This window comes from Lagenorhynchus albirostris, chromosome X (assembly GCF_949774975.1).
Source record: "Lagenorhynchus albirostris chromosome X, mLagAlb1.1, whole genome shotgun sequence".
Taxonomy (NCBI): domain Eukaryota; kingdom Metazoa; phylum Chordata; class Mammalia; order Artiodactyla; family Delphinidae; genus Lagenorhynchus; species Lagenorhynchus albirostris.
In genome coordinates, this window is record NC_083116.1 from 32902925 (window position 1) to 32915999 (window position 13075).

Here is a 13075-nt window from a genome sequence, read left to right on the forward strand (position 1 = left end):
TTTTTCTGCTCTGCAGTAGATATTTCCACTATTTTATCTTCCAGGTCACTTATCCGTTCTTCTGCCTCAGTTATTCTGCTATTGGTTCCTTCTAGAGAATTTTTAATTTCATGTACTGTGTTCTTCATCATTGTTTGCTTGCTCTTTAGTTCTTCTAGTTCCTTGTCAAACATTTCTTGTATTTTCTCCATTCTGTTTCCATGCTTTTGGATCATCTTTACCATCATTACTCTGAATTCTTTTTCAGGTAGGTTGCCTATTTCCTCTTCATTTATTTGGTCTGGTGGGTTTTTACCTTGCTCCTTCATCTACTGCATAGTGCTCTGTCTTTTCATCTTGTTATCTTACTGTGTTAGGTTTCTCCTTTTTGCAGGCTGCAGGTTGGTAGCTCCCATTGTTTTTGTTGTCTGCTCCCAGTGGGTGAGCTTGGTTCAGTGGCTTGTGTAGGCTTCATGGTGGAGGGAACTGGTGCCTGTGTTCTGGTGGGTGGGCCTGGATCTTCTCTTTCTGGTGGGCAGGGCCGCATCTGGTGGTGTGTTTTGGGGTGCCTGTGTACTTGATCTGATTTTAGGCATCCTCTCTGCTACTGGGTGGGGTTGTGTTCCTGTCTTGCTAGCTGTTTAACATGGGGTGTCCAGCACTGGAACTTGTTGGCCATTGGGTGGAGCTGCATCTTAGAGCTGTGACGGATATCTCTGGGAGAGCTCTTACCGACTGATATTACTTGGGGCTGGGAGGTCTCTGGTCGTCCAGTGTCCTGAACTTGGCTCTCCCACCTTGGAGGGTCAGGCCTGATACCAGGCCAGAGCACCAGGACCCTGTCAGCCACATGGCTCCAAAGAAAAGGGAGAATAAAAGAAAGAATATTAAATAAATAAATAAATTATTAAAATTTGAAAAAATAATAAAAAATGAAGAGAGCAACCAAACCAGTAAACAAATCCACTGGTGATAACAAGTGCTAAAAACTAAACTAATATAAACATAACAATCAGAAACAAATCAGTCACAGACAGCAAACCCTCAGTCTACAGTTGCTCTCAAAGTCCACCACCTCAATTTTGGGATGTTTTGTTGTCTATTCAGGTATTCCACAGATGGTGGGTACATCAAGTTGATAGTGGGGATTTAATCCGCTGCTCCTGAGGCTGCTGGGAGAGATTGCCCTTTCTCTTCTTTGTTCGCACAGCTCCTGGGGTTCAGCTTTGGTTTTGGCCCCACCTCTGTGTGTAGGTTGTCCTCAGGTGTCTGTTCCCCGCCCAGACAGGAAGGGGTTAAAGCAGTGGCTGATTAGGGTGCTCTTGCGCACTGAGGCCATGGGAAGGGAGAGGTACAGTAGTCATAACTGCAATGCGGGGCGAGCAGTGGCAGAGGCCAGTGTGACGTTTCAACAGCCTTAGGCATGCCGTGTGTTCTCCTGGGGAACTTGTCACTGGATCATGGGACCCTGGCAGTGGCAGCTGCACAGGCTCCCGGGCGGGGCGGGGGGTGCTGTGGGTAATGACCTGTGGTTGCATACTTGATTCTTGGTGGCAGCAGCAGCAGCATTACCATTTCATGTCTGTCTCTGGGGTCTGAGCTGATAGCTGTGGCTCACGCCTGTCTCTGGAGCTCGCTTAGGTGGTGCTCTGCCTTCTTTGGGCACATGGGGAAGGAATCCCTTCTCCTCACGCACACTGAAACAGTGGTGTCTTGCCTTTTCAGCAGGTCCAGACTTTTTCCTGGACTCCCTACTGGCTAGCTGTGGTGCACTAGCCCCCTCAGGCTGTCTTCACGCAGCCAACCCCAGTCCTCTCCCTGGAATCTGACCTGTGAAGCCTGAGCCTCAGCTCCCAGGCCCCACCTGCCCCAACAGGTGAACAGACAAGCCTCTCAGGCTGATGAGTGCTGGTTGGCACCAATCCTCTGTGCAGTAATCTTTCTGCTTTGCCCTCTGCACCCCTGTTGCTGGGCTCTCCTCCATGGCTCTGAAGCTTCCCCCTCCCCCGCCTAACCCCCATCTCCATCAGTGAAGGGGCTTCCTAGTGTGTGGAAACTTTTCCTCCTTCACAGCTCCCTCCCAGACATGCAGGTCCCATCCCTATTCTTTTATCTCTGTTTTTTCTTTTGCCCTACCCAGGTACATGGGGATTTTCTTGCCTTTTGGGAAGTCTAAGGTCTTCTGCCAGCATTCAGTAGGTGTTATGTAGGAGTTATTCCACATGTAGATGTATTTTTGATGTATTGGTGGGGAGGAAGGTGATCTCTATGTCTTCCTTCTCCGCCATCTTGAAAGTCCCTAGATTAAGATTCTTGAAACATCACTTTGACCTCCAACCAATCAGAAGAAGGTCCACAAGCTGATCATGTACACTGCAACCCTCATCCCTTATATTGCCTTTAAAAACCCTTCCTTGGAAGCCATCAAGGAGTTTGGGTTTTTAGAGTATTTGCTGCCCATTCACCTTGCTTGGTGCCCTGCAATAACTGCTCTACTTTCCTTCACCACAACTCAGTGTCAGTAGACAGGCTTTGCTGAGTGTTAGGCGAGTGAACCTGAGTTCAGTTTGGTAACAATTATATTATTAAATGGTCATCTAAAGGAGAAGAAACTCCTGTGTAAGGAGTTTGACGAAACTGAGACATACGTGTACACACACACACACACACACACAGTGGAACAAAATGGATTTACAGATATCTTGTGTCTACACTAATGAGAGTAATTAAAATTTAGATTGCTTACTATTGTGGGTGAAGCACTATGCTAAGCTCCATACATAATCACTAACTCTCCAAACTGCCTTTTAATACAGATTTTAAAAATTATCTATTTTTTTTTCACATGAGGAGACTGAGACTTATCAAGTAGAACTTGGCCAAGGTTGTAGATATATTAAGTATCAGAGCAAAATCCACCTCCAGATTTCTTAAAGTCCAAATGACTGGGCACACTATAGGTATCTGAAAAATCAAGTAATATAATATTTCTCAATTCAATGTTAATCTCTTTATTTCCTTCCAGTATAAGTTTTTTTGGTTGGATAATTTTTTAATAAAATGAGGTGCACACCACTGCTATTAAGAATAGCATATGCGCAAAAGAAAACCACCCTTTTCGCTAAGGGCTGGAGAAGGAAGAAAAAGCATGAGAAATGGGAAACGTGGGGTGGGGGTGAGAGAGAGTACAGTCTTAGTTGTAAACAAGTGAAAAAGATCTAAAAGTTGTGGGCAGACTCAGTGCCTGTGGCAGGATCACAAAGCACCCAGCCAACCCCACTGTCAATGACCCTCAAGATTGAGGGCCCATAAATGACGTGTGTACAGATTTCTTTAATCCTAGGCTTAAATTTATGCTAACATTCTCCAATCCAGTGGTGCACTGACACACACCTTCCCCAAACATGCTGGCACATGGGCCCAGCTGACCCGGGTCCAGCAGCCCAGCCAGGCAGGGGCACACAGAGGGCAGCATCTTCGGGAGGAAGGTCAGTTGTGCTGGGGAACCTGCGCAGGAGGGGCCCTGAGTCTCAGACCCTTTGGAGGCACCGCCCAAGACACCTCAGGGCATGCATGATCTCCAGGTAGACCATACCTGACCTTCAGCTCTGAAGACACATACATAAATGGGCATAAATAAAACCCTCCAAAATCTACACTGAAGTCTAACGGAGACGTGGCTCGCACAGCAGTTCTGATAAAGGCACCGCCGTGCAAGGCCTTCAACTCTGACCTCGCTCTGACCGCAGCAGTGCATATGGGCAAGGCTCACACCTGAATCTAAAGTGGAATCACCATGCGTGGACACTGCAGACTCAGGGCAGTGACGCTTGTTGGAAAAAGAACAGTGTTTGTTAAACCTTAAAATAAATGAAATACACCAACCGCGACTGTTTAGGTTATAAAAGTTTCTAATGTAGCAGCAGAGGATATTTATAGACAAAATATATTATTTTTAAGAAAATAGCTAAAAAATCTAAAGTGATAAAATTATAAAATTTTAAAAATATATCTTAAGACAAAATATTGCCCAAAACGTATAAAACTTAATTTTAGAAAATTCACCTATCTAAAGTTTGATGAGGCTGGATGAGGAAGGGGGCTGGCATCCTCTGGTGGGGCTGTAGCAGGACACAGACAAGGGCCCAGGGCGGGCGCGATGACCGGCCTGCGGAAAAGCCTCCCAGCCAGGAGGGAGGGAGAGAGGGGAGCGGGCCAGATGCTGTTCTGGGTCGTTCTCCTAATGGCAGACAAACCAGAGGCCAGCCCCGGCTGCAGGGTAGTGGGCACCCACACCCCCAGTGTGCCGGCTGTTTTCATCGGCCTCACAAACACATCTGCTATGTGCCCCAGTCACAGCTCAGGTCTCTACCAGGATATCCACCACATGGTCCAGCCCGTCCTGGCTCAACTTGGCACCGCCCAGCATGCCAGTCAGCACAGCGTCCAGGTCGTAGTAGGAGCCGTCCACGTCGGAAAACAGTTCCTCTAACGCACCGGGGCTTTGACTCTCCAGTGTTTCAAATATCTGATCGAGCGACTTATGAAAGCTTCCTCTGTTTTCTCGAGGACCATCCCTGCCCCAAACGCCACCTGGAGAGCCTCTGGGAGCCTGTACCGCTGGGACCACTTGGAACTCAGAGGCCAGGTCTCCGGGGTCAGGGGCCGGGTGAACCCCCTCTCACGCGCAGCAGCACAGGATCTCCGTGGATACTAGGAGGTCACGCGACGCCCGCCCTGCGGTCTGGGGCACCGGCATGCACCATCTCCCATCCTGGGTCATCTCCTCTTGAATCTGCTGGTCCGTGTTGGTGATGAGAAGTGAATGGCACAGGTTGGGCTCCACCAGCATGTGGCACAGCTGGAGCTTGACCAGTGACATGTCCAGGAGCGACTGGCGCTGCAGGCTGTAGGCAGGCGCGGCCTCCTCGTCCACCGCACACTTCCTCTTCAGCCCTCGAGCAAACATTGTGCCATCTATGGAAGGGAGCAGCCCATGGGCAGTGCCTGGTCACCCAGAGGCTGTGTCGGTGGGCGGGGTCATCATGATCTCAGAAGGTGACCTGTGAGGGTTCCCCCTCCTCAGACATCTGGCAGCCAGCATCCACTCTGCTTGTGGCACCACTGCTGAGGGAGGGCCCGCTGGGCGGGGCCACCGGGAGGGGCAGGGCCATTGGGGAGGGGCCTCCAGCATAATTTTTTTTTAACATCTTTATTGGGGTATAATTGCTTTACAGTGGTGTGTTAGTTTCTGCTTTATAACAAAGTGAATCAGTTATACATAAACATATGTTCCCATATCTCTTCCCTCTTGCGTCTCCCTCCCTCCCACCCTCCCTATCCCACCCCTCCAGGCGGTCACAAAGCACCGAGCCGATATCCCTGTGCCATGCGGCTGCTTCCCACTAGCTATCTACCTTACGTTTGTTAGTGTATATATGTCCATGACTCTCTCTCGCCCTGTCACAGCTCACCCTTCCCCCTCCCCATATCCTCAAGTCCGTTCTCCAGTAGGTCTGTGTCTTTATTCCTGTGTTACCACTAGGTTCTTCATGACATTTTTTTTCTTAAATTCCATATATATGTGTTAGCATACGGTATTTGTCTTTTTCTTTCTGACTTACTTCACTCTGTATGACAGACTCTAGGTCTATCCACCTCATTACAAATAGCTCAATTTCATTTCTTTTTATGACTGAGTAATAGTCCATTGTATATATGTGCCACATCTTCTTTATCCATTCATCCGATGATGGGCACTTAGGTTGTTTCCATCTCCGGGCTATTGTAAATAGAGCTGCAATGAACATTTTGGTACATGATTCTTTTTGAATTTTGGTTTTCTCAGGGTATATGCCCAGTAGTGGAATTGCTGGTTCATATGGTAGTTCTATTTGTAGTTTTCTAAGGAACCTCCATACTGTTCTCCATAATGGCTGAACCAATTCACATTCCCACCAGCAGTGCAAGAGTGTTCCCTTTTCTCCACACCCTCTCCAGCATTTATTGTTTCTAGATTTTTTGATGATGGCCATTCTGACTGGTGTGAGATGATATCTCATTGTAGTTTTGATTTGCATTTCTCTAATGATGAATGATGTTGAGCATTCTTTCATGTGTTTGTTGGCAGTCTGTATATCTTCTTTGGAGAAAAGTCTATTTAGGTCTTCTGCCCATTTTTGGATTGGGTTGTTTGTTTTTTTGTTATTGAGCTGCATGAGCTGCTTGTAAATTTTGGAGATTAATCCTTTGTCAGTTGCTTCATTTGCAAATATTTTCTCCCATTCTGAGGGTTGTCTTTTGGTCTTGTTTATGGTTTCCTTTGCTGTGCAAAAGCTTTGAAGTTTCATTAGGTCCCATTTGTTTGTTTTTATTTCCATTTCTCTAGGAGGTGGGTCAGAAAGGATCTTGCTGTGATTTATGTCATAGATTGTTCTGCCTATGTTTTCCTCTAAGAGTTTTACAGTGTCTGGCCTTACATTTAGATCTTTAATCCATTTTGAGCTTATTTTTGTGTATGGTGTTAGGGAGTGATCTAATCTCATACTTTTACATGTACCTGTCCAGTTTTCCCAGCACCACTTATTGAAGAGGCTGTCCTTTCTCCACTGTACATTCCTGCCACCTTTATCAAAGATAAGGTGTCCATATGTGTGTGGTTTTATCTCTGGGCTTTCTATCCTGTTCCATTGATCTATCTTTCTGTTTTTATGCCAGTACCATATTGTCTTGATTACTGTAGCTTTGTAGTATAGTCTGAAGTCAGGGAGCCTGATTCCTCCAGCTCCGTTTTTTTTTCTCAAGATGGCTTTGGCTATTCGGGGTCTTTTGTGTTTCCATACAAATTGCGCAATTTTTGGTTCTAGTTCTGTGAAAAATGCCAGTGGTAGTTTGATAGGGATTGCATTGAATCTGTAGATTGCTTTGGGTAGTAGAGTCATTTTCACAATGTTGATTCTTCCAATCCAAGAACATGGTATATCTCTCCATCTATTTGTATCATCTTTAATTCTTTCATCAGTGTCTTATAATTTTCTGCATATAGGTCTTTTGTCTCCTTAGGTAGGTTTATTCCTAGATATTTTATTCTTTTTGTTGCAGTGGTAAATGGGAGTGTTTTCTTGATTTCACTTTCAGATTTCTCATCATTAATATATAGAAATGCCAGAGATTTTTGTGCATTAATTTTGTATCCTGCTACTTTACCAAATTCATTGATTAGCTCTAGTAGTTCAGTATAATTTTTAAAAGTATCTTTTAAGTGTAAACATCTTGATAGGGGAAAAAATCCTATTAAGACAAAACCAATTAAAACATTTCCTACCTTCCAGGATGAATCTCAGGCATAAGTGAAAATTGAATAGATTTTCACTAAGAGTCCAGAATCCTGTCATCAATAGAAAAGCTTTTGATGAATCTGTGCCAAAATCTGATCTTGACTTCTACTGTAAAATGATAGGTCATTTTCAATTAATACTGTTCAGTATATTTTCTCTGTTATACTTTAAAAATGTATGGTAATGATGCTATTTGTATATCCAGAACTTGTATACTTGTATTCTTCCAGCTAAGTATAAAAAAAGTCAGCTATCTCCCAGATAGTCTGGTCACCCTGGCCTTATGAAACAAAACAAATAAACAAAAACACTGCTGCAATTATCAAGAACAAATAAATTAAAGGGTAATTAACTAAAGCCCTTGATTAGAGCAAAATTTAAATAGTAAAAATAACTGAATCTAAAAATGAGCAAATAATATTAAGATATTGAAGCCAGCTTTATAATCTTTATCTGGCCTCTGAAACTGAACTCAGTTTCTGATGTGAGTGTGGCTGTTTTTAAATATACATATATTTTCATATGTTCACAAAGAATTTTACTAAATTCTAGTTTGATTCAACATTTTAGTTGTTTAACCTTGAGCAAATCACTTAACCTTTCTGAGTCTAAATCTCCTAATCTGTAAAATTAGAGATAATAATAATAACTGCTTCTTTAGATTTTGCTATGAAGATTAAAATGCAGAGGGATGCAAAGTACCAAGTAGAGTCAGTGCCTGGCACATATGTAAACATTGCTCATTAGTTGTTTGTTTTGAGCAACAGAATCAGATTCAACAATGGTAGTCAGTGTAGCTGTTTAACCTTTACTTACATAGCATTAACAAGTACTTTAAGTGAAACAAAGATATGATTTAGTGAATGATATATGTAGACTAATTGTGCATTTGATTATATTCCCTTGTGCAGAGGATGTGAGGAGTCAAAGTAGCCATCTTCCTGTTTGTAAAAACACTTTTATTGACATCAAAATAAGTTTATGAATATATGATTGGAGTCAGTGCTCTGACTCCAGTCATATATTCATAAACTTATTTTGATGTCAATAAAAATGTTTTTAGAGACAAATGAAAGCTTATAATTGACTCATTTGACTTGTCTCCTGAATAGTAAATTATAATATGTTATATGCTATCTGGTTAAAATGTCTAAGGAATAATTATAATGAAGTAGTAATGATATGTAAAACAAATCTGATAATTTTAAGATATATAAAATACTTTAAATGAAATGGATTTTATATATTGAATAAGACAATAAACAAGCTATTATTTGTTACCTAATGACTACATAATAGGGAGGCGGTGTATAGTGAAGTGTTCTGGAAAAAAATCCAGAACATTTTGAGTGTCAAATATGAATCTAGTTCACCACTTACTAGCTGAGTGATCTTGGGCAAGTTTTTAAATCCATAGGTTCCTGACTTTTATGAAATGAAAATCACTTTTCATTCATTCATTTAACAAATACTGAGAACCACCATATGACATACACTGCAGAGAAAAGGTGGGTAAAATGGACAAAGCATATATAGATATAGAGATATATAAATATCTACCTATCATATATCTATCTAATCTATCTCATACCTTCCTTGAAAAGTTTTTAGCACAATGTTTGGCACTTGTTTTGTTTAAGAAATGGTTTTATATTAAACTATCTGCTACAAATTAAAAGTTTTGCAAATCTCCAGGGCCAGTTCTGTGTAAAGAGGTTGAAATGGTCTGTTCGCATTAAGTACATAACAATAAAGCATGCCCCAATCAGTGGTGGGGAACTCTGAATCATTTATTTTCAGCACATAAAAGTGAAAAAAGTTGCACTGCATATATTCTGCTGCTGCTTATTCCAAGGTGGCAACCCCCAAAGCATTTGAATCAGTCACATCATTACCATGTACTTTGTAGAGGAGCTTGAATATGGAACTATACCTACTAACCACCAACCTCTCAATTGCTGCAGTCCTTTTTTTTTAATGGAATGACAAGAACATTTGATGAAAATTCCAGGAAGAGCAGAATGATAGTTATTTTAAGTATATTTTCTTCCTAACTATACTGTGGTATCATTCTATTAGATTGATTAAGGTGCTGTTTCTTCAAAAACAAGTTTTCTATTTGAGAAAATGGGGTATTTGTTAATTTATCCCTGATATCTGATTAATATATCTATGCATATTATATGTAAGTAATATGTATGTTATCTACCTATCCTGATGGTATAATGGGAAGCAAATCAAATCCAGCCTGTGGTTAACTGAGATCTGAAGAATAAGTGTTCAGCATTTGAGTTGGAGGAGGGAGAGAGGCAAAAGGAGACAGCAACTTGTGCAAAGGTACTGTTGTTCACCATGGCTAGAGTATTGAGAGGGCGGAGGAAGACTAGCAAGACATGAAATATAGAGAGGTAGGCAGGACCAAATCATGCACAGCCCTGTATGGGGAGCCACTGAAGGGTTTTAGGTGGGGCATGGCATGATGTAAATTTCACGTCCTCTCTCTCCTCTTCTATCAGAATGGTTTTACTTTCAAATATGTTAAGCCTTTTTGTGGAACCATTTTTTTCACTGTTATCAGTATTATCTCTGTCAACCACAAAATGGACATTTTCTCCTTTGTCCTCTAGTGTTCCTTTGCACACTTGATTCTGAAGCCTATGTGACATAACTTACTTTTGATAAGCATCAGTAGTTATTAAATCCTATGGTTACTGATAAACAGTAATTTTCTTAGCTATGAAAACATATTGACCTTTTCATTCCCTTCCTCACCATGTACCAGGGTGTTAAAGGATGTACCCAAGGTGCAAAAGGCTTTTTAGGAAAAGCACCCTCATGCAGAATTAAGAAACAAACACCTTAATAAACAATTTTCTTTACTGCTGCCAATTCCTTTTCATCTGTTGCTTTTTAAACTAAATTGACCATTTTATGTATATCTCTTTCTATTTCAGCAAAAAAAAATTATATAGTGATTTCTAGAGTTTCTGCCTCTATCCTACCCTTCTAGTTCTTTTTCCTTCTTGAAGCTGTGAAGAATACTCTCTTGTTCTCTACAACTGAGTGATCACTTGTTTTGTGTGACTCTTCTCTGTGTTGATCAAGCTACATCCTTCCTCTGTACCACTCTAAAGCCGTCTCCTCTTCCCTTCCAATGGCAGGAATCTTCCCCACTAGGATCAACTCAAAATTTTTCTATCCATTCTTTGCTGAGAGTGAAAGCTTTTATCCAATACTTAAAGTTGAGTCAACAGGAGACATAGATATACATACCGCACTTGCTATATTTTCCTCTGATAACATTTTCTTATCCTGTATTCTCTTCATTTTTAAGATCATTTTTTTAGATGGTTTTGATTTGCTCAAATTTAATTTGCTGTTTTCTTTATATAGTTTTGTTAGCTTATAGTAAATGAAGGTATGCGGTAGCTTGATGGGGAATAAAAGTAGGAAAAGAGGTTGGTATCAATACACATGCAGGAGGAAGGAGATATCCACTGACAGTAGTATATTCAATGTTTTAAAAGTTGTAATGTCAGGAAGAGTACCCACCTTAATTCTGAAGTAATAGGATTGGATTGGCAGAGAAAAGAATTTTCATAAATCCCCTTTTTGCACTATCCTTCTGGAGCCTTTCCCTTCAATGAGCCTCATTCACTTTCCCTTTATCTTATTCCCTTAAATCTCTACTGGGTTACTAAAATAGGATACTCTTGGAACTGACGTAGTAATGCCTGATAATGTGTAATAGATTGAACAACTCCCTGATAACGTGTCCATTTTGAGCAATTTCATCAACGTGTTACCTTACAAGGGATGAATAAAGGGAAAAATGTAGGTTAGTGGCAAAAGTATTTATGGTCAAAACAGCCTTTCAGGTGCCTTACAATTTCTAGCATGTATCACGACATGCATGAGTAGCAGGCTGGATTTTATGTATTCTTTGTCCATAGGAAAAAGGAAAAGAAAAAGTTGGACTTATTTACATAAATCAAATAGGATGGTAAAGATGAAAATCATCTTTAAGGAAGGAAGAACATAAAAAGCTTTCAAAATAAGAGGTAGAAAATAATAGATAGTTAATAGGAAATAGGTAAATCTTCAGCTAGCAGTAGTTAGTTTCTAGTGTTTAGCCAAGAGGCAGAACATTAAAATTTACAGTGGAAAACCATCGATTCTTTTCAGTGAAAAACTAATCCACACAATAATAATTTTCTGTGTATGTTTAAATTTAAATCTTCCCAATGTTTACATTAAATGTATATTTTAAAACTACATAATTAACACATATTTTAATTTTGTTTTATCTGGGAAATGTACTAAAGCTCTAGAAAATGAAATGAGAAGTAGATCAACATCACAAAAGAACTAGTTCTCAAAGTATGGTTTGGAAGTTTGACTTTATACATAGGGGAACATACTATTTTGTACTCAAAAGTTATATTAAGCAAAACATATGAAAATGCATACAAGAAATCAATTCAGGGAATTCTCATTTATAACCCCATCTTCCTCAAGTTAATTCCCAAATAAAGAGTTCAAAATTAAGGTTTTTCTTAAGTGTTAATAATCTGGTAGGTGAACCTCAGGATAACTTGGCAAACTTGCATTGTAGGTCTGTTCTAAATGCAATGAGGCATTGTGTGTCAAATGTGATCTAGTTCTGTCTCTTCTGCTTCTCCATAAGGTCTGATAGGAAAAAGGTCCCTGGGGGAGTAAAGCAAAATTGCTTCAGGAAGGTGCTGCTAGTGTTATTTTAACTTAAAGCTATGGCCAAGCTGTAGAAAAAGATAAGTGAGGGTATCAAATAGAAAGCAAGATGAGGGTAGCAAGAGAAACAGAGAAGAGGAGTGAGACTTGGAGGGAGATGATCTACCTATCTATGGATCTATCTACCAATCAATATATTCCCTGTCATCATCAAGCCGACTTCCCAGAACTTCAGAACCTACATATGCTGGGGACTCTGCCCTTTCTCCTATGAAGCCAAACAGCTTCTTTACCTCTACATTTTTTCTGAAGCCTACCCACCTAGACATCTGGTTGTCCCAGTTCCCACATTCACTTTATGGTAACCTTACTGTGAAGCTTTGCACCTGCCCTTCCAGACCCATAATGTCCTCTGCTCCTGCTACTTTGAAAGGTCCAGTATGTTATTTGAAGAAGGGACTCAGCATTTTGGTTTTTCAAAGGGCAAAGATTTTTAAAAAATTGACAAGGCCCTGCACCTTTTAAGGTGATCAGCATATAAACTAAAATTTGTTCTCATTACTTTACACACTTGCCAAGCTTTCAACGTTTTAAAAGAAAAAAATTAAAATTAACTTTGAAGGTTTTTGGAAATATCTGCTCCTGAGCTAATGCTGAAAAAGAATGAAATAACTACAAGTATCTAAAAATTAATATTGAGAAAGTTTGGCAATATTTTAAAGAAGTATTAAAATAAGTCTCCTACAGTGTAGATCTATAGAAATATGTGACAGGATTTGAAGCAGCTTAGCAGGGACTAATATACTCATATTAAACTCTTTAGTTAGGACTTTTTTGGTTTTGCAAATCAGCTTAATTGCCATAGGAAAGAAGCAAAAAAAATCACAACTTATGTATCAAAAGTACTTAATTTACATGGTCAAACAAGGACACCATTTGTGTAATAGCTCCACTCTCTAAGAAACTAGAGTATTTCCTCTAAATTTACTATGAATTCAACAAGGCAATGTGGCCAGGTTTTGTTGCATAGATAATCCATTTTCTTAAAA

At 40.4% G+C, this 13075-nt stretch overlaps 1 pseudogene; it reads right to left on the minus strand.

The window, feature by feature from the left end:
* Positions 1-4339: 4339 nt before the first annotated feature.
* Positions 4340-4948, minus strand: LOC132513071 (cell division cycle-associated protein 4-like; annotated as a pseudogene).
* Between the last annotated feature and the right edge of the window lie 8127 nt (positions 4949-13075).